Source organism: Marmota monax, unplaced genomic scaffold (assembly GCF_021218885.2).
Source record: "Marmota monax isolate L192 unplaced genomic scaffold, Marmota_monax_Labrador192_F-V1.1 WCK01_AAM20220418_F8-fsc00027, whole genome shotgun sequence".
In the NCBI taxonomy this organism is placed as follows: Eukaryota; Metazoa; Chordata; class Mammalia; order Rodentia; family Sciuridae; genus Marmota; species Marmota monax.
Genome location: NW_026694617.1, coordinates 4776826 through 4797653, shown reverse-complemented (window position 1 = coordinate 4797653; position 20828 = coordinate 4776826). Strand labels below are relative to the sequence as shown.

Genomic DNA, 20828 nt, shown 5'->3' with positions numbered 1-20828 from the left:
TAAAGACTAATTTACTGCAGTTCTCTATGCAGCACATTTTGCTTCACAATCAAGTCGAAAAATTATAAGGGACACTGACATACAAAAACACATAGCTTGAAGATGCATGGAAAATATCAGATCTAGATTCAAATAAGGTAAGGATATTATAATTATGAGACGCTGGAATGTAAAACAATTTGGAGGTGGTTTTAAGATGGCAGAACATAGAAGGTTGCTTTCTTGGCTATTCCATGGCATGAAACCAAGAAAGCAGACAGACAGCTTCTTGGCAAAGTGGGTGAACAAAATAAAGGGGGGGGGGGATTTTCTGGAATTTAATACTAAGCCCTCAAAGCAGATCAGGGACTCAAGAGGTTGGATATAAATAAGGAAGAAATCCATATCGCCACAGCAGATGTCATGGCCAGAGGCACCACCCAAAGTGGTCCCTTCATGCGCAAAGCAGAGGGAAAAGGAAATTAAAAGAACCCACATTTTTAGGAAGCCTGAAGGGTGTCCATGTATGAAGAGTTTAGAGATCAAAGACACTGCATGACTAAACCGAAAGGTGTACTGCACAGTATCCTTGTATGGATCCTTGTATGGAAAAGATGTTGCATCCCTCCCAGAGGCATGTGGAGGATAGAGGAAGAAACCAATTCCGCAGCTGAGGTGTGGGGTTCGGCAGCTGAAGGAGCCAATTCCTGGAAAACCAGAGGTTGACCCGAAATACAGGCCTGGCAAACCCATATGGCATGACATATAGTATGCCTAAGTGAGCCAGAAAAAATCAAACATGGGAAGAGATTTACACAGGGGACAACTGGTCATGGAAACCCACCAGGCTCTCCTCCTCCCACCTCCAATCTAGCTGATTACAGGACCAGCCGGGAGAAATATGCCTGGCCAGGAATTCAGAAGGGCAGGGGTGGAGATTGAATTTGAAGACTGAACCTGAGACCAGAAAATGTATGGTCCACAGATTAAGAAGTGGACTAAGAACTGGATCCTGCACCACATGAGTGGAACTCGGGGGAGATCCCTAGGGTATCGTCTTCCAGCATTGGCTGGCAAATTGCTGGGCCTTGAAGGTGCGTTAATTTAAAATCTCCAGACAAACTTGAATTCAGAGAAGAGACTGGATCCTGCCTAAGTCTAAACCTCACCTCTAGAAGTTCTATCTTCAGTATTACCTTTCTCATATTAGCAATCCTACCCTGAGGGTGGAGCAAGAACAATACTCCAGACAACCTCACCTAAGACCGCTGAGAGGGAAACTGAGAGTCTTTTGAACTTCAACAGAAATAAATTTTTAACTTTTCATAGAGATTTTTTTTTCTTTTCTCTGTTTAATTGTGACTTTAATGTTCAGGGACATTTACGAATATTTAGCATTTTCAAAAAAGTTATGTTTTATGGATCAGTTTTTTGAGAACTAGGATGTTTGACTAGTGTATTTCAGATTGGTTTTATATCCTTTTATTTTTTATAATTTTAATTTCTAAAATTTTTATTCTCTTTGTTTTTTCTCCTATTTTCTGCTTCCATTGATTCTCTTTCTTGCTTTTCTTTTGCTAAAATTCTCTATCAATCTCTATTTCACTCTTCCTTTAATTTTTTACTTTAATCTTCTCTCCTACTCTCTCATATTTCATCATATCCTACATCACTTCAATTCTCTCCCTGTCCACAATTCAAAATTGTAAACCCTTTTGCAAATTTACAGTTTTTATTGTAGACAATAAATAATCATACCATTTTTGTTTATTGTGACAACATTGTAGACACCATAGCAGGGAATATTCTGTTTAATTCTGCATATTGTTTGCATGGGTTGTTGTTATTATTTGTCTCCCCATAAATGGTGAGTTACTGGAAACCTTCAAGGACACTATAAGTCTACTGGGTAGAAACTGCACTGCCTTAGATCCATACTGCTTGATGGGTACACACACAAACAATATGAAAAATCAAAGGAACAAATCACCCCAAACAAACCAAGATCCTCCAATAAAAGAATCCAATGACACCATAGTGAAAGAAATGTCAGAGAAAAAGGTTAGAATGTACATAGTTAAACTAATCTGTAAGAAAAAGGATGATTTAAGGAGTCACATCAGAGAGAAAATATAGGAAGTGAAAGCTCACTTCAATAAAGAGATAAAGATTCTGAAAAAAGAAATCAAACAGAAATCCTTGAAATGAAAGAATCAATAAACCAACAAAAATTCAATGGAAACCATGACCAATAGCCTAGATCATCTGAAGTACAGAATTTCAGGCAATGAAGGCAAAGTATATAATTTGAAAATGAAGTTGACTATGGAGAAAAGATGGTAAGAGGAACAGAACTTCCAAGAAATGTGGGATAACCTGAAAAGATCAAATTTAAGATTTTTTTTTTTGGGGGGGGGAAATAGATGAAGGCTCATAGATACAAACCAAAAAAAAATGCACAGTCTTTTTAATGAAATGATATCAGAAAATTTCCCTAACCTAAAGAATGAAATGAAAAATCAAATGCAGGAGGCTTATATGAACAAAATATGCAAAATTACAACAGATCCACAACAACACACATTATTATGAAAATGCCTAACATATTGAATAAGGATACAATTTTAAAGGCTGCCATAAAAACATGACAGGTTACCTTTAGAGGGAAACCAATACAGATCTCACCTAATATCCCAACCCACACCCTCAAAGCTAGGAGGAGTTCTTGGAATAATATATATAAGCTCTTAAAAAAATTGATGCCAATCAAGAGTACCAAGCAAAATTAAGCTTCATAATTGACAACAAAATAAAAACTTTCTATGAAAAACAAAAGTTAAAAGCATTCACAACTTCAAAGCCTGCACTATAAAGCATACTCAGTAAAATTTTTCATGATGAAGAAATGAGAATTAAAACTGAAAACCAGCAAAGAAAGGAACCATATTAGAAGAACAGTCAATCAAAGGAGAAACTAATTCAAACTAAAAACCATAAATAAGTAAAATGACCTGGAATAAAAGTCATTTCTCAATAATAACATTGGATGTCAATGCCTTCAACTCACCAATCAAAAAACAGACTTGCTGAGAGCCATAGCCAAGTAGGAATGACGCATGGCAATTTCCTTGTCAGCCTACCCAATGTTGCTTAGAGGGAGGACTCTCCATTGTGGAAATGGGCTTGCCTTGGACCCAGGTCATTTGCAGTGACATTGCATGAATGTTTGAGAAAGGTGACCCTGCTCAAGGACCAGGGTGGATCCAGGTTTAGGGTTGATCTGGGTTTAGGGTGGATCCTGCTAGGAATAGGGCAGTTCCAGGTTTAAGGTGGATCCTGCTGGAAATAGGGCATATCCTGCTGCCTCAGGCACCCGCTCCTTGAGTTCCCATTGAGTTCTTGTGGGATTCAGAGAGTATTTGGTATGCAGAGCCCAGAGGAGTGTGTGGATTTTTCCCAGAATGTGCGTGTAGAGTGCTGGTGGGAGTTCGGGAATAAAGAATTGCTGTTTGAATCTACAAGGCGGTGTGGTGGCCCGGTTATTTTGTGCCCAGCCAGACTGCGGCATTAATTCTCCCCCCTTCTGATTAATTAAGCAACAAGCAATGTGGCTTAGGGACTGTGCCTGTTAAGTTGTCCAATTCAACATATAGTCCTTACCCGTCATCAGATGATCTGACCTCTAGGCGTCAGCCTCGTGTCTTAGGTTGGTACCACTGCAATTGGATCATATCCGTCACTGACTACTGGTCCAGCATACAGCCATACTTGTGGATAGGCCTATGCACCATTGGGGGGGTGAGGTTCTTTGCCTCACCTCTGTTGGCCCCCAAATTTTAGACCATCACTAGCAGAAGGGAGGAGGATACAGAAATGCCACGGCACCAAGCCAATTGACGGCTCCTTTGGAAAAATTGTATCACTGGTGACACCATCAGCAAAGATATGCCAGCAGTGCCACAATTTGCTGCACCAACAGATAGTTCACAATGCATACCAGTGATACATAGTCCAGGCAAGTTCTGCAAGCAGTTCAAAGTGGAGGAATCTATCAATATGTCCATTTCCTCCCAAAGTAAATCGACTCCTTGATTGAACATTACTTGTTGAGTTATTATTCATTGATGCATCAGTTTATACAATTTACTGTGATAGCTATCAAAGAAGCTGTAGTTTGGTTTTATCTTTGTCTTCACTGGCACTGGGATGAAGATAGGAATTCTGGCAATGATGCTAAAAAGAAATTATGTAACATTACATTATCCTGAACAGGATTATTAAATATAATGAAAAGGAAAGGTGAAAGTAAACAAACAGATCTGTTAACCACCTTTAAAAACAATCCTTAACAGCTGTTTACCTAATTTAAATTAAACCATTTAAATCACGTGAATAAAAAAAATTTGGATCCATTTTTTCATGAGCACTCCTCATATATGAAATATGGACATACGCACATACAGACATAAAACGCAAAACACAAGAGTGCACACAAATGTACAACACATAAATCAATAGTAAAGGCCTTGTAGATTTACACAGGCGAAATTTCCATTGCAATGTTTAAAAACTCTACAGTCAAAAAATAAAACTGATCAGAAAAACATTAACCTAGGTTTGTATGAGCTCAAAAAATAAAATAGAACTTTATGATGTGGAAAAATGCAATAATAAAATAGATATTGAAAAAAGCATCCTGGTTAATCACTGTCACAGATGTAAGAATAGCCAAGCTGCAGCTCTGGATATCAGCTGTTATGGATTTGAGTCAAATCATCTTCTTTTTGGTCTGTAGAAATCGCTTTGGTTAGTCTCTCTGGAATTCAAATCGGCTGCTGTTCTCCCTGTGGAAACACACAAACAGAACCCCGACTCCAGACAATCACTGGGTCAGGACCTTTCCATTGTCCTGTTGGAATATCCTTCCAAAGTACCTTAGGCTTATGTACATTTTTTTGGACACATATGACTTTCAGCAGCACTGAGCCCTGATGAATCCAAATTTAAAAAGTTTAGAGTAAAATGGGTTATTTTAAGTTTATCTTTGGGGGATATATACCCCTTTCCAATTCCCTCTTTTTGCTTTAATAAGTACATTTTAATAGTTTGATGAGCTCTTTTAACTATGCCTTATCCATGTGGATTGTATGGGATTCCTGTTAAGTAAAACATTAACTGATTTTTCTTCAGGGATGATGTTCCAAAATATCCTATATGCATCCTTTGGAAATTTAAAGATCCTTTTAAATTTAAGTCTTCCAAAAGCATTTTACCTTAGTTTTTAGAATTACTTTAGTCCTTTTAATTTTTTGATGTGGTTTTAAACCAATTTCCTTCTGGTTTAATGTTTTCTAAATTGGCTCTTGTCTATAAATTTTAACACCCTCATCTGAGACTTCTAATTTCTGCACCAGCAGAAATTAAAGTTGATGGACTTTTTGAAAAAATTACTAATAATCTCCTTGTTCTTCTATTTTATCCAGTATTTGACTGTAAACTTCTCTCTTGTAACTTTTTCTATCTTGAATGTCTGTATCTAATAGTTGTCTTAGCTTTTTGTATTTTTTATATGAAATACCTTTATTTGACATTTTTAACCATTTTTTATCTTGTTTCTATCTTCTAGTTTTATTCTAAGGTTTGTATATTTATCCTTAGTTGTTTTTTTTTCCTCCTAGTTTTTTTTTCTTCCTATTTTGTGGGTTTAAAATTTTTGTCTTCCTACATCTTTTTTATCTTCCTACATCTTTTCTCTCTTTTTTTTCTCCTTCCTGTACTTCTGTCTTTAAAGTTTTTCACTTCAAATTTCTAATATTCTTTCTCCAAATTGCTTTTATCCTATTATCTTTCCATTTTTATGTTTTTTTTAAAGTATGCCCCTTTCACCACCTACAGCTTCACTCTTTTAAACGAGGCTTAGATTTTGCTTAAATCGCTTCAATGTTAGTTTACATGGCTGCCCTTCAACCAAAGGCATTTTTTTTTTACTCCATTAAGAAGCTTTGTCTCAATATGCCATGTACAAATACCTTTTTCTTCTTTCTTCCTTTCTCAAGCTTTTAAAGTAAGTCTAGTTTCCTAAAAATCTTTTTAAATGTCATTTTACAACTTTTTACTTTATCACAGAGATTATCTCATCTAGAAACATTTCTCTCTTTTTTAACCTTTATATTAAAATATATTTCCACATCTTGAATCTTTTTATATCTCTTTTGTAGCCATTAACCCTTTTTAAAAATTTCATTGTGAAACAACCCTTATAAAATTTCTGAATTTAGATAAATTACTCTAAATATTTTCATTTTTTTAATGGTACTATAATACTATAATTGAAACCCAACTGAAACTTCTTATACTCTTTATATATAAATTACACCTGATAGAATCTTAACTCTTAGTAACCTTGTTTCAGCAAAGACACAGACACAAGCAATATTAAACATTTTTCCATTCACCAATTTATGAAAACACACATAATGTTTAAATATATTACCTTATGGAACTTAATAAGTAAAGAACACTTGATTTTATATTTAGTGGTTGATATTTAAACACTTTAGCTTTGTAAATTAATCAGATGTCTGTAAAAACCAAGATCTTAGACAAATGTAGTAAACAGAACTAGCCATCTCTTTCTTATTGAAGAAAAATCCTTCTACAGGATACCATGATGGTCCCATTGATATACTTAATAACTCGTCTTTAAAAAGCCATGGGCTACATTTCTGTATTGTATCAACATATGTCCTAACTGTTCTTGGTCTTACTGGGGTGCCTCCTTCCTCTAGCAATTTCACTTACCTCCAAGTTTGAAGCGTTCCCCGCACGGGCCGCCAAATGCTGCAGTCTGGCTGGGCACAAAATAACCAGGCCACCACACTTCCTTGTAGATCAAACAGCAATTCTTTATTCCCGAACTCCCACCAGCACTCTACACGCACATTCTGGGAAAAATCCACACACTCCACTGGGCTCTGCATACCAAATACTCTCTGAATCCTGCGAGAACTCAACGGGAACTCAAGGAGCGGGTGCCTGAGGCAGCAGGATATGCCCTATTCCCAGCAGGATCCACCTTAAACCTGGAACTGCCCTATTCGTAGCAGGATCCACCCTAAACCCAGATCAACCCTAAACCTGGATCCACCCTGGTCCTTGAGCAGGGTCACCTTTCTCAAACATTCATGCAATGTCACTGCAAATGACCTGGGTCCAAGGCAAGCCCATTTCCACAATGGAGAGTCCTCCCTCTAAGCAACATTGGGTAGGCTGACAAGGAAATTGCCATGCGTCATTCCTACTTGGCTATGGCTCTCAGCACAGACTGGGAGCTTGGATTAAAAATCAAGACCCAACAATATGCTGTCTTCAAGAGACTCACTTTATAGGTAAATACATCCAAACTGAAGGTGACAGGTTAAGAAAAACATATCATTCATATGACCTTGTAAACAAGCAGGAATTTCTATCTTCGTGTCAGATGAAGTGGACTTCAAGCCAAATTACTCAGAAGGGACAAACAAGGCCATCTCATATTTTTAAAGGGAATTATACATCAAGGAAACATAACAATTATGAATATTTATGTCCCAAACAATGGAGGATCTATGTACATCAAATAAAACCTTCTCAATTTCAAGAATCATATAGATAACAACACTATAATACCTTGTAATTTTAACAGACTTCTCTTACCACTGGATAGGTCCTGCAAACAAATACTACCTAAAGAAACTATAGAACTAAAAAAAATACAGTTAATAATTTTGACTAAACATACATATATAGAATATTTCATCCACCAATGACTGAATATACTTTCTTCTCATCAGCATATGGATACTTCTATAAAATAAATAATTATTTTTGCATGTAATAGTTTTTGCATTTTCATCAAATACTAGTTAGGCATATTTATTTGAGGCAAGTTCAAGGGTCTCTTTTTTTCCTTGACAATAGACCATATCTTAGCCATATCTTAGGACATAAAGCAAATCTTAGCAAATACAAAAAACAAAGCAGGTGGGGAGGAAGAGAGAAATAATTCCTTGTATTCTATCAGATCATAAAGGAAAGAAATTGGAAATCAACAATAAAAAATAGAAGTTACTGTAACACCTGGAACCTAAAAAATATGCTATTGGACAACCAATAGATGGCAGAAAAAATCAGGATTAAAATTAAAAAAAAAATACTTAAAGGTAAATGAAAATTATGATACAACATATCAAAATCTATGGGACACTATGAATACAATTTTAAAAGGAAAGTTCAATGCATTGAGCTCATTCATTAAAAGATAGAAATTCTGTCACCAAATAAATAACCTAACATACCTTATTTTTTAGTCTTATTTTCCTCTTTCAGTTTTCATTTTAGTTATGATAGCTCCTTTGTCTTTCTAAATAAACTTTAGAATAATTTTGTCTTATATTTTAAATCTGTGAGTTACTTTGTGGAAAATTACACACCTTCACTGTAATGAGTCTTCCAACCCAAGAACATGCTATTTATCTATATTTAAATGTTTATGAATCTTTTCTCACAATTGCATATGTATCAATATACAAGACCTTGTGTGCATTGTTAGATTTATACCTACATATTTAATTTTTGAGTGATCATGAATGGTATTATGTGTTTAATTTTGCGGCTAAATAATTATTGTTGGCATATGGACATAGAGGGGTTTCCGTTTGTTTGGTCAATATGTTTATACTATAGCCTGCAAATGCAATGAATTCACTTACTAGTTCTACTCGTATTTTTCTAGATTATTTGTATTTTCTATATAGATAACCATGTTATTTGCAAATAGGAAGAAATTCATTTCTTCATCTAACCTGGATACTTTATTGCACTAGTTAGAACTTTAAACATATATTGAATAGCAGTGATTAAAGTGGACATCATTGTTTTGTTTTAGATCTCAGAGGGAAAGTGTACACCTGTTCATCATTAAATATAATGTTTGTTGTATGTTTGTATATCCTTATTTTAATTGAAAATGGAACAGATATTTGTGGCATAAAGCCTTGTTTTGAAACAGAGGTACATTGTGCAAGAGTTAAAGCCAGCTAATCACATAATCTATAAAAGTGAACTACATCTGTTGGTGGATGCTGTTGTTGAATACCTCAATATTCTTGCTGATTCTCTGTTTTTTTTTTTTTTCTATTAATAATAGGGAGAGTAAAATAAGAAAGTCCAAAAGTTAGATGCAGTATGATTCTGTTTATATGATAATCCCACAGAGATAAGCACAGACCAGGGATTCCCAGAGACTTGGAGGTGAAGGAAGATGTTACTACAGAAAGATTTCTTGAGTAATATTTTGGGTGCTGAAACTGTTCTGTATCCTTATTTTGATGGTGAATACACATACATACACCTGTGTTATACCAAAAATAAGTAAAACTCATTTGCACTAGTTTTTAAAATATAAAATTAAAAAATTAAAGTAAAAGGACAAATAGTTACCTGGAAAATAAACACATGATACATTAACATTTAAATAATTCAATATAAATATTCATAAATAGACAAACAATAATAATGAATAATTTACAAAGGAAATACAGATGGCCAAATAACATCCAGAAAACAATTAAAATAACTACTCTAAATATGTATATGAATAATTAAAATAAGAGAAATAATTTTTATAACATTTAAGAATGGCAATATTTTTATTCTTTTCATATATGTTTTTTATTAAAAAAAATACAAAAAGGTTAAAAAAAAAAAAAAAAAGAATCCTCAAGGATATAGGTACCAGACAGGCCAGAGGATAGCTAGAAAAGAAAGCCTTAGGATCATTCGAGATTTAATACCTGATTTTAAAAGGTGTACCTCACATATGCAGCTTAGTTTTCCATTGACCCAGCTTCCTCTGTTCCACCAACTACAAACATGGCACAGCTAGCTGTCTTGCATTGCAAGTCCTCAGCTAGAGGAGCCCATGTACACATTGGTCATTGTAACAGTGCTCTTGACCAACTAGAAGGAGCTTCACCTGCATTACGGTCTCATTCCAGGTCCATGCCTCATCTCCTTCACTGTGTTTGATATGGTTTCACCCCTTGAAAATATTGCTACTTCACCATAAAGTCTTATGTTTAGTAAATCGTTCTCTGCCCCACCTTTCACATGTAGATGAAAAATAACCAGTTAAGGAGAGAACATTGAACATTGTGAACTTTATACTCTGCAGAATTATTACCCATTAAATGTTCATTAGCTAAAGGTCACTAAATTTATATACAAAAGAAATTACATATTGAATACTACAGAAACATAGTAAAGACTGAAGTTTGTCCATTTCTGCTCAGGAAGTCTCTTCACTCCTAAGCTTCACATAGAATGTTGTCTTTTGGGTGCCAGTGTACTATTACTATTTCTCCTCCTTTTGATCTTTTTGTTTCCCTGTGCCAGAATTTCCAGAGCCTTCTCACTCAGATGCCATCTTTTTGTATTCCATTTTAGAGAGCTTAAAGGATGCTTGCTGAAGGAAGGACACTGCCTGCCTAATGTTTTCTCTGTTTCTCTGTCTAATCAAGCCCAGGAACCCCCTCATTTTGGAAATCTCTTTTTTAAGCTTGTTGCACTTATCAGCAGGTGATTGATCCTTGAATTCTTCCATATTGGATTCTGTGTCATGAAATGATTCCTTCAGACAAACTAACAGCTTCAACTCATTCCTTCTTTTGCCAGTGTTCTTCAGCATACTTCTCTGCATTTTTAGCCATATTTTCAATATCATCTTTGCTTAATCCACCAGAAGACTAGATTACAATCTGCTGCTCATGTCTGATGTCCTTATCTTTTGTAGAAACATGGAAGACTCTGTTAGCATCCATGTCAAATGTACCTTCAATCTGAGGAACTCCACAAGGGGGGATTCGAATCAAAGTAAACTAAGCAGTTTGTTGTGTCCAGCTCTCTCTCATCTTGAGATATTTTCATCTCCACTTCAGTCTGCCCAGCAGCAGCAGTAGAAAGCACTGGGTTCTTTTTCTTTGGATAGTGCTCCTGTTCATAAGTTTGGTAAGGTGCTTTCTAGAGTTTCAATACTCAGAGATAGAAAAGTGACATCCAGGAGAAGCACATCTGTGATATCACCAACCAATGAACCTCCCCAAATGACAGCTCTAATGACCACAAACTCATCAGGATTGCCAAATTTACTTGGGGCTTGGCCAAAAAGATCTTGCACAGTTTGTAAAACCGTGGGCATCCTAATCCTGCCACCAACAGGAAACAGTTCTCCTCTGTTGTTCTGGCTGATTTCTGCATCCTGCATACCTTTTGACATGGAGTAATGATCCTCTTGATTAAATCAGTGATAATCCCCTAAAATTGACTCTTCATCAGCTTCATATTCAAATGCTTGGATCCAGAAGCATCTATTGTTATATACAGCAAGTTTATGTCAGTCTGCACAGATGAGGAGAGTTCACATTTAGCTTCTTGTACCCTTTGAAGTGCTATGCTGTCTTGTTCAAATCAACCCCTGTCTCTCTCTTGAGCTCCTTCACAGTGTGTTCTAAAAAGTCTTTACCACCTAAGAAAGTGTCCCCATTGGAGCATTTTACCTCAAATATCCCTTTCTGAATTTCCAGGATAGAAATATCAAAAGTTCCACCACCTAAATCTTACACAGCAAAATTTTGTCTTCATAATTTTATTAATCACCCATTAAATTTAGTTATCTGGCCAGCATCCTTAGTGGCCTGTCTCTGTAAGTCATTAAAATAAGCAGCTACTCTAATCACAACATTTTTGCTGTGTAGCCCAAGTAATTACCTGCAGTTTCTTTCATTTTTATCAACACAAATGCTCCGATCTGACTTGGAGAATAGAGTTTTCCATGAGTCTCAACCCAGGTGTCACCGTTGGAGGTAAAGACAATTTTGAAGGGAACATTTCTAATGTCTTTCTGTACTTCAGGGTCATCATAGCTCTGGCCAGTGAGAAACTTGGTGGCATAGAACATATTGTTTGTGTGGGTGATAGCCTGTTTCTTTTCTGGCATGTCAAAGAGTTATTCATCATCTGCTGTAAAGGAAACAACAGAAGGGAAGGCTCTGGATACTTCAGCATTTCCCAGCACTTTTGGTTGTTTGCCCTCTACAACCAACCCACAGAAGATGGCAGTACCCAAATCAATACCAAAAACTGCACCCTTGATTGCTTCTTTTGAAAAATTCCTCCTTGAAACAAACCAAAAAGCCTCATGGCTAAGACCAGTCCAGCTATCCTGGTGGCCGGCAGTTGTGAGGAGAACACCAGAGGCAGCAGTGCCCACAAGATGGATTGTGGAACCTCAGTTGGCACTTATCATAGCCTCTAGACCCAGGGAGCAAGAGGCAGAAAAGGTGCCCTTGGCCCCTGGAGAAGCACAGCAGAGCACTGCTGGCACTTCTGGGACCCTCCAATGTAGAGTGCTGGGACAGGGACCTAGAATGGCAATCACTTATGAAGGATCAAGGATGTGAAGAAGTGAGTTTGATAGTGCACTTTTTGTGGAAACATAAGGAAATACACATCAAAAATGTAAATATACAGTTTCTTTAACCTAGTTTTATACAAATTCATCATAAGAAGAGTTGGATTACTTTGGAAAGTCATATCTAGAAGAAGGCTGACTGTAATATTATTTATAATAGGAAAAATTCAGAAACATCCTAAGTTATTCATCAATACAAGATGGTAAACAACATAGTTAAGTGCAATAAAGTCCTATGAATCATTAAAAAAAAATTGGAAGGTATGTTCTTTACATATACACACAAATATGCATATAAATTTGTATGTATGTACACACATATGCATTTACAAGTACAAATAACTATGAATACTTTGTTAAACTTGAAAAATGAAGGACAAAATTAGCATGTATGTATTTATAGATGGTTTATATGCCCCACTTTCCCCCAAACCCCTAGAATCTTATGGATGTTTTTAACATTGTGTGAAGTCTGCTACTGTTCTTTTTACCTATTCTTAGCCCATTCTCTTTCTTCAGAGGAGACATTAGTTAAAATCCTTGGATTCTTAGGGTTTAGAGAGAAGCTAAAGGGTCACTGTGGTTTTCAGAGGGCTGTTTTCATCCAAGAAATTGTGGTTAATATATCATTAGCCATTAGGGGGATGAGACATAAAATGTGGGGTGGGTGAGTGTTATTATTTTAGCAGATTTGTTAGGAATTTATTTTCTCACAATAAAATGCACTTGTTTTAAACAGTTTAATGAGTTTTGGCAAAATGTGTAGAGCACTGAACCTTCCACCAAATCAAAATATAAATATTGCTCCTTGTGTCACTTTCAAGTTCATCTCTTCCCTATCCCAGTTCCAGGCTTCACTGACCCGCATTCTGTCTCTGTAGTTCTGATTTTTTTTCCCCTTAGGGTTTCTATAACTGGAATCAAACAGTATGTAGTCTTTGGCTTTCTTTTTTTTTTCACTCAGCATAACATTTTAAAACTTCATCCATGTTCCATATATTCATCTTGTACCTTTATATTTCTTAATGATGTTATTTTTAAAAACAGACACAATTTGTTTTACTTGTTGGCATTTGAATTGATTTCTGTTTAGGGCTCTTCTGTATATTGTTCCATCAAAAAAAGAAAAAAAGAAAAAAGAAAGAAAAATTGCTTTTCAAAGCCTTGTGTGGATATGTTTCCATGTTTTATGGATAAGGACTAGGCCATATGGCACATGTAAATTTCCTAGTCTCCTTTCCAGCCCTGAGTACATTTGGAAAATTTCACTTGGTCAAAGTGTCCTCTGAAACCACACTTGAAGCTGACTTCCTTTCAAAGGTAGACATCTCTTTTTTTCTACCTGCTTTTCATCAGACTCCATGTAGTCTGCTAGAATCACATGTAGCTTATAGACAGCCAGGGCTCTGAGTGTCTATAAGAAAACACTTCGTATTTACATTTTTAGAGGCTTCTTATTTAGATTTTCAGATCTCAGACCTTCTGTGGCTGTTTTGCGTGCAAGATTTTCTTCCTAAATATCCAGCTGGTCTACCATTTCCTTGTACTCTTAACATCTGTGACTTCGAGCTGCTGAAACGGGTTCTTCATCTCTTGGTTTGAGAAGATGGAGTGGTTTGTGAAGTGTACAAGTAAAGTAAACAACTCACTCCTTTTAATACAGCTCTTTAAAAGTTAGCTTTTTTTCAGTATTTTGCATGACTTTCATAGTTTTCAGTGACTCCAAGTAGTTATTTTTCATAATCTTGTCCAGATTTAAAATTATTATGTATAGGAAGAATTATTTGCTATTAACAGACAGGTATGTTTTTCTTTTGTTTGTATTTATTTACAAAAAAAAATCTGGAATGTTAAATATTAGTTATGAGAAAACGGTAGAATTTCAGATTATTTTTATTTTTTTATATCTCTTGATTTTTCTACATGACTATATGCAAACTTTATAATCAGAAAAGATATTTCATTTATTACTTTCATTTTGTAAGAGTTCGTAAGAAAAAGAACACTGTAATTTGGAAGTGAGATGTAATTTTAGAGACTGTTAAAGTGCTTTAACAAACAGAAAAGAATTATTTTGTAATTAGTATGATTTTATATCTAATCCAAAACCTCCCATTAAGGTGGTACTTGAAAAGATTGGTTGGGCTTCCACTCTCAAGTTTGCCATTTTGTCTTATTTATGCAATTAATTTGTATTAATATAATGCATTTTTAATAAAATGAAATAATGTATTTCATATTATCTGACTAACTTCAGTTATAATTAATATAATTTGGCTGCTTATTTAAAGTTTATAGTATTATTTATTTAGAGATTATCTCTTGACCAAAAAAAATTACATACATAATAATAGCTGTTACACATTGAGAATTGATCAAGTCCCAACCATTTCACAAATTCTCTGTACAAGTTTAGACTGTAGAATGCACATAACAGACTTATTAAATGAATTCCAGTATGAATCCCCTTTTATGAATTAGGAAACAGAGGTTTTAAAGGTTGGATATTTCTTCAGGACAGTGAAATTAGCAAAAAAAGGAGAGATGGAATTCTTTGGCTTTGACCCAGACAGTCTGGCTGTACACTGGCCCTCTCTAGCAGAATTACATTATATTATGGAGAAATGTGAGTGTGGGGTTAGGCACAAGTTCTCAAAATTAAATGGTAGAAAATATTGCTAAAAAGAAGCTAGATATCTCCTTCAGAGATATAAGAAAGCTAAATTGAGCTAACATTTTCCCAGGGTGCTTTAGATGTGTTCCAAATTAAAGGCAAGATGATGTCTGAAATTCCTTCCAGATCTATAATTCAGTATCTTGGTTCTCAGCTATTTTGGCCTAAGGAAAAATTTTGAAGAAAATAACTTCTCACACCCTGCCCCCCAGAAGCTGCCTATTTTTTTCAACCCTTCATTTATATTTCTTAAAAAGCCAGGCTGTTAATTAAGGTTTTTTTGTTGTTGTTGTTGTTTGTTTGTTTGTTTGTTTTTTTAGTGAAGAAAACACAAGGGACTTATGGAAGTTTCTCATTTTTCTCTACTAGCCATTCTCCTTCTCCTTTTTTGCACTAAAACCTCTTGAGCAGTACCTGCATACAATACTGCCTAGTCAAACATTTCCCTGCTTTCCAAATAGTTAAGTGTGACATCAGGACTCTCTTCTCACTAGAATAATGTAAACAGAAGTGAATTATGCAATTGAAGTTTCATAAACAGAAACCTCTAGCTATCTCCCCTAACTCCCCAAAACACACAGACAACAATAAACAACATTTTATCCAAAATAACTAAAGGAGAGTATCTGAGAACACCAAAGAAGGAGTAGAAATCTTACAGAGCACAGAGACAGAGGACAGCACTACAATGAAGGAAAGGAAGCATCTTGCCTATAATGATCCATCCCCCTAGTTGAGATCATGATCTGTATGAAATAAGGAATAAGTGAGGTTTTGTCTCTGTTGCAGCAACTAGCCTGTACCCCCAGCATTAGTACTTCAGCAGATAGTTAACCTTTTTAAGTGGCCACCTGACTTGTGGGCCAACCAATAACTTTATTGAGGCTCAGTTTCTTCATCTCCTAAAAAAAACAAAAACAAAAAAAAATATCTTTCTACTTTTCTGATTTTGTGTGTGATTTCTATATAACAAATATAAGAATTCTGGAAACATTTTTCTGTATACAAACTTAACTTAATTTTCAGTAAATTACACCTCAAACACTTTAAAAACAAAGTAGAAACACAAACTAGAATAACAGATGTTTCTTGTGTTAAGCTTTATTTTCGAGAACCAATCATACACTTTTTGGTGCCATTTCTTATGAATTCTTTTGAGATAAAGAACTATTATATCTAAAATGTTTATAAAACTGCTACTTGTTTATTTTTAACAGGACAAATATAAAGCTTCCACAATAGAAGAGTAAGTAAGCAAATAATAATATGCTATTTTTGTAAATATTATACAAACAGGTGCTTTTGGGTATATTGGGTGTTTTTAGTCTTTTATTTCTTTGCAGTCTGAGGATCAAACTGGGGGCCTTTCACATGTTCTACCACTGAGCTACACCCCATCCCTGGATATAGTTCTCTTACCTTCCAGAACCATCCTGGTCTGTGTCACAAGAAGTTGACCTGCTTGGTCTTTTATCAGCATTTTATTTTTTCAGTTGGTCATGGCAATGAGAAAGAGATCAGAATGAAGGAGAAAATTAAAACATGAGCATTTACTCTCCATATTCCCTCATTGCAGTGTCATTGAACTTGGTCTGGGATTCTCTATCCAAAGCCAAGATTTCTGTCACTGACATCTGCACAGAGCACTAGAACTTTACTGTCTCTGAGTTGAATAACTGTTCTCACTCTCACCCTGTTAGTTCTTGGACTGGAAATAGTACCTGTTCTTTGTCTTAAAATCTTGTACTACCTCTTTGGTCTCTTTATTTCCAGCTCACATCTTTAGGAGTTATTTCTTTATTAAGATGTTCTCTTTTTCTTTTTAAATTATCATTTAAAAATCTGAAAAATAAAATCATGTGTGTTTATCAGGTACAATATGGTGTTTTGAAGTATATACACATTATAAAGTGGTTAAATTTAGATAATTAACAAATGCATCACCTCACATTGTTATCAATTTGTGATGAGAGCACTCATCGACTTTCAGCCTATTTCAAGAGTAACATGTATCATATTTAGCCATAGTCACCATGCTGTATAATAGAACTCTTGAACTTATTCCCCCTATCTAACTGTAATTTCTAAATTACCTAATTTGAATATGCTATCTGTTTTCTCCTGGGACTTTGGATGGTACATAGGTAGAAAATAATTTTATATACTACCATCATTAGTATATAAAATACACAAGGCTAAAGGTGAAATGGGAAAACAGAATCAATGAAATACTATGCTATGGTGATTAAATTAAAGGAGAACATATTTCCCTCCTAAAGTTGATTTGCTATTCTCTTAGTTATCTTAATAGCTAAAATAAAAAAAAAAAATAAAAAGTAAAATTGTTGCTAGGATATTGTCAGGTGAATTTCCTTAGCTTTTCTTTATAACCAGATGATAATGAATCATTAACATATTGAATTTATGTAAATCACCCTAATCATCTTCTTTCTCTTTTTCTGCTCCCAGGCCACAGAGAACTGCCAAAGAAAATTTTGGAGCCAGGCTGACTTAGCAGAGTTCTTCATTTAAAGCAAAGGGGGCAGACACTGACTGATTCACCAGAAAGAGGATTTATTAAGTAGATATCAGGAGCTCACAAATTTCTTGCGATAAGAACAATATTCAAGAACTAGGCTCAAAAGAAGCTTCCAGGAATGTGATCCAACCTTCTGAACTGACTTAACATAAAGAGTTTTCTCATACATATCACTGAGCATTGGATTCCAAAACTATATGACTTTGCTACAAACTCCACTGTTACATAAACCTTGCTACTCATGACTGCCTTACAGTCACCACCACCTGGTAAAACCAAATGACTCTGTCACCATTCTTGCAGCATGGTGGACTCCGTGGCTCTCTTCTGAGCTGAATCTCATGGCAGATCTCACAGTTTGTGAAGGTTCATTATTTGCTAGCATTTCAGCCACAGAGAATACTGGGAAATTGGATTCCAAATTCCCTTTTGGGGAAAAAAGATGTAGATATTGTTCCAAATGTAGGAGAGGTATTTGTTTGCTAAAGCTGCCAGTACCAGAGATGGATGGCATAGGCAATAAGATTTTATTTTCTCACAGTCCTGGAAGCTGGAATTCCAAGATCAATGATTCACCCATGTCAGTTTCTTGTGTCTCTCCTTGGTTTGTAAATGATTACTTTCTCTTTGTGTCCTCACATGGTCTTTCCTGTACTTGAAGCCATGTTCCAGTCTTATAAAGACACCAGTCATATTGAATTCAGGTCTACTTGTAGGACTTACTGTATAGTAATTACCTTCTCAAAGGCCCTGTCTCCAAATACAGTCACATTCAGAGGTATGGGGGCTTACAACTTCAGGGTATGCGTTTTGGACACAACATAATTTAATAAATAGCATAAAAGTATTTGAAAAAATATCAATGAGTGCATGATCCTGGATGAGACCATGGATTAAAAAAATGCTCTATGACAATCAGAGAAATATGAAAATAGGTCCTGTTTTGGACAATTATGATTTATCAGTGTTAAATTTACTAAATTTGATCATTTTAATGTGTTTTTATAAGAAAGCTTTTGGTTTAAAAAGAGGTATACTGTTATTTAGAATTATACTGTCATGAGTTCTACTACTTACTATTACATAATTCATAGAGAGAAACAAAAGATAAATGAAGTAAAACACAGTACTCTTCTTCAATATTTTTGGAGGTACTGATATTTTCAGATATCAGCTTTAAAGTTTAAATATCTTGTTTTTTCAAGTATTTACAGAAGAATGAGAAGTTATATTCCACATAAGTATAATATGTCAAAATACATTCTTCTATCATGTATAATAAGAACAACAATAACTAAAAAGGTATTGGGAAGTTACAAAAATATTTCAGAAGATACTCAAGTTCACCTTTGAAAACTGCCTGTCATTCTTCCTTGCTTAAAATCCCAAAGGAAACTACTCCTGAAAAATATAATGCACTTATTACTCTTTAAAAATATTGGAAGAATTGGAGATTTATTCATGATAGAGAAGTTTCCACTGATGACATGTTTCCTGTTGGGGAGATGTTAGAATTTAAGTGAAGGTGCAGGTTGTTATTGTTGAGAGAGTCAAGAATGTGTGAGGCTGAGATTGTAAAGATATTTCCTACGTGGAAGTAGAATATTCATCACAGAATAAATTATTTTGGCTTGGAAATATTAAAACAGTTTTAAAAATATTGAGTGAATGTAATGAGGAACTTAATAGAATATAGGGTATAAAAATATATGGTAAGTGAGCTAGTTCTGTCATTTACCTCAAATAAAAGAGGGGGAAAAGTAGGGGAAATAACAACAGTGTCCTTCCTCTGTACCTTGTTAGGCATTAAGTCTGGGAGGGGGGCTTTATTTTGAGAGTCAAAGGCCTTGAGGAAATATCAAGTTTCAGTAAGATATTTTATATATAAATATATAAATATATATTTTATTTTAAATATTATATATATATACACACACACATACATACCTGCACACACACATAGAGAAAGATAGAGATATAGATAGATATAGATATAGATATATGGCTTGCGTAGTGTCCTTTTATTATCATTTTTTTTAGAATTGTTCAAGGAGATATTCTAACACTTTAATATATTAAAAGATGACATCTGAGACAGTGTTATTGTATAAATCCTAAAGTTGCTCTCTCCAAAGCAAACAGAAACAATTAGAATTTTCAGTGTTGTTGTTATTATACCTTAACAGTATAGCATTCTAGAGTCTTATTTCTTTATAAAGTTATATCATTTTCATTTTAATGAATTTATTAAAATTTTGATGGAAACAAAGCAGAATACTTTGGAAACATAAATAGATTCACTGGCAGACACCTATTTTAACATGACCAAATAAGAGTCCATAGAGGAGAATTTTAAGCAAAAGCTAGTTTCACCTTAGAGGAATATGTACTCTTTGGTCTCCACACATGTTCAGAGAACTCCCTGACTCCAAGTGTTTATTCACATCTGTCAGCTAAATCATAGATCCAAATGCAAAACGTAACACTCAGGAACATTATGTGGATTTGTGATACTCCCTGGAGGACTTTGGGTCCATAAAGCAATGAATGGATTATAAGAAGACATAAATATGGTATTTTCATCTCTGACAGATGCAATCTTACTCCAATGTTATTTATATTATATAAAGGAAAACTGAGCCTATTTTCCTCAGTCCGACATAAAGAGGCACCCTTAGGGATGAATAAATGAATAGCTTGCTATTAATTTCCAATTTCTAGGAATTCATCTTTGAGGATGTCATGTTTTAGAGGTTTTTTTCCCAATGGCTAATGCTTATTTATTTATTTTACATGTGTATGTGTAAAAAATGGAACAAAAAGGAAAATGTGACATGAAGATACAGTGATAACAGAATGATTTTTTTTCCTTTTTTTTTCTTTATTTGCCATGTTCCAGAATCAAAATGAACCAAACTTTGTCTTTGAAAGACCAATTGGGTGAGATCAGCTTCCTTTAAAACTGCTTTGAATTTCTTAATATCCTGTGCAACCTCATCCTTAGTGAGGGAGGACATGTGCTGGAAAGCGCATGTGTCTTGAATTCAGAAAAATAGTTTTCTAGTATAAATTCCATCTAGCCTCCACCTTCATAAGCTTGCAGATAGAGGATTTAACTAGGAGATTCC

General features: G+C 34.9%; 1 pseudogene; it reads right to left on the bottom strand.

Annotated features, from left to right (window-relative positions):
* Window positions 1-10372: 10372 nt before the first annotated feature.
* LOC124077837 (stress-70 protein, mitochondrial-like) lies at window positions 10373-12322 on the bottom strand (annotated as a pseudogene).
* Window positions 12323-20828: the final 8506 nt, after the last annotated feature.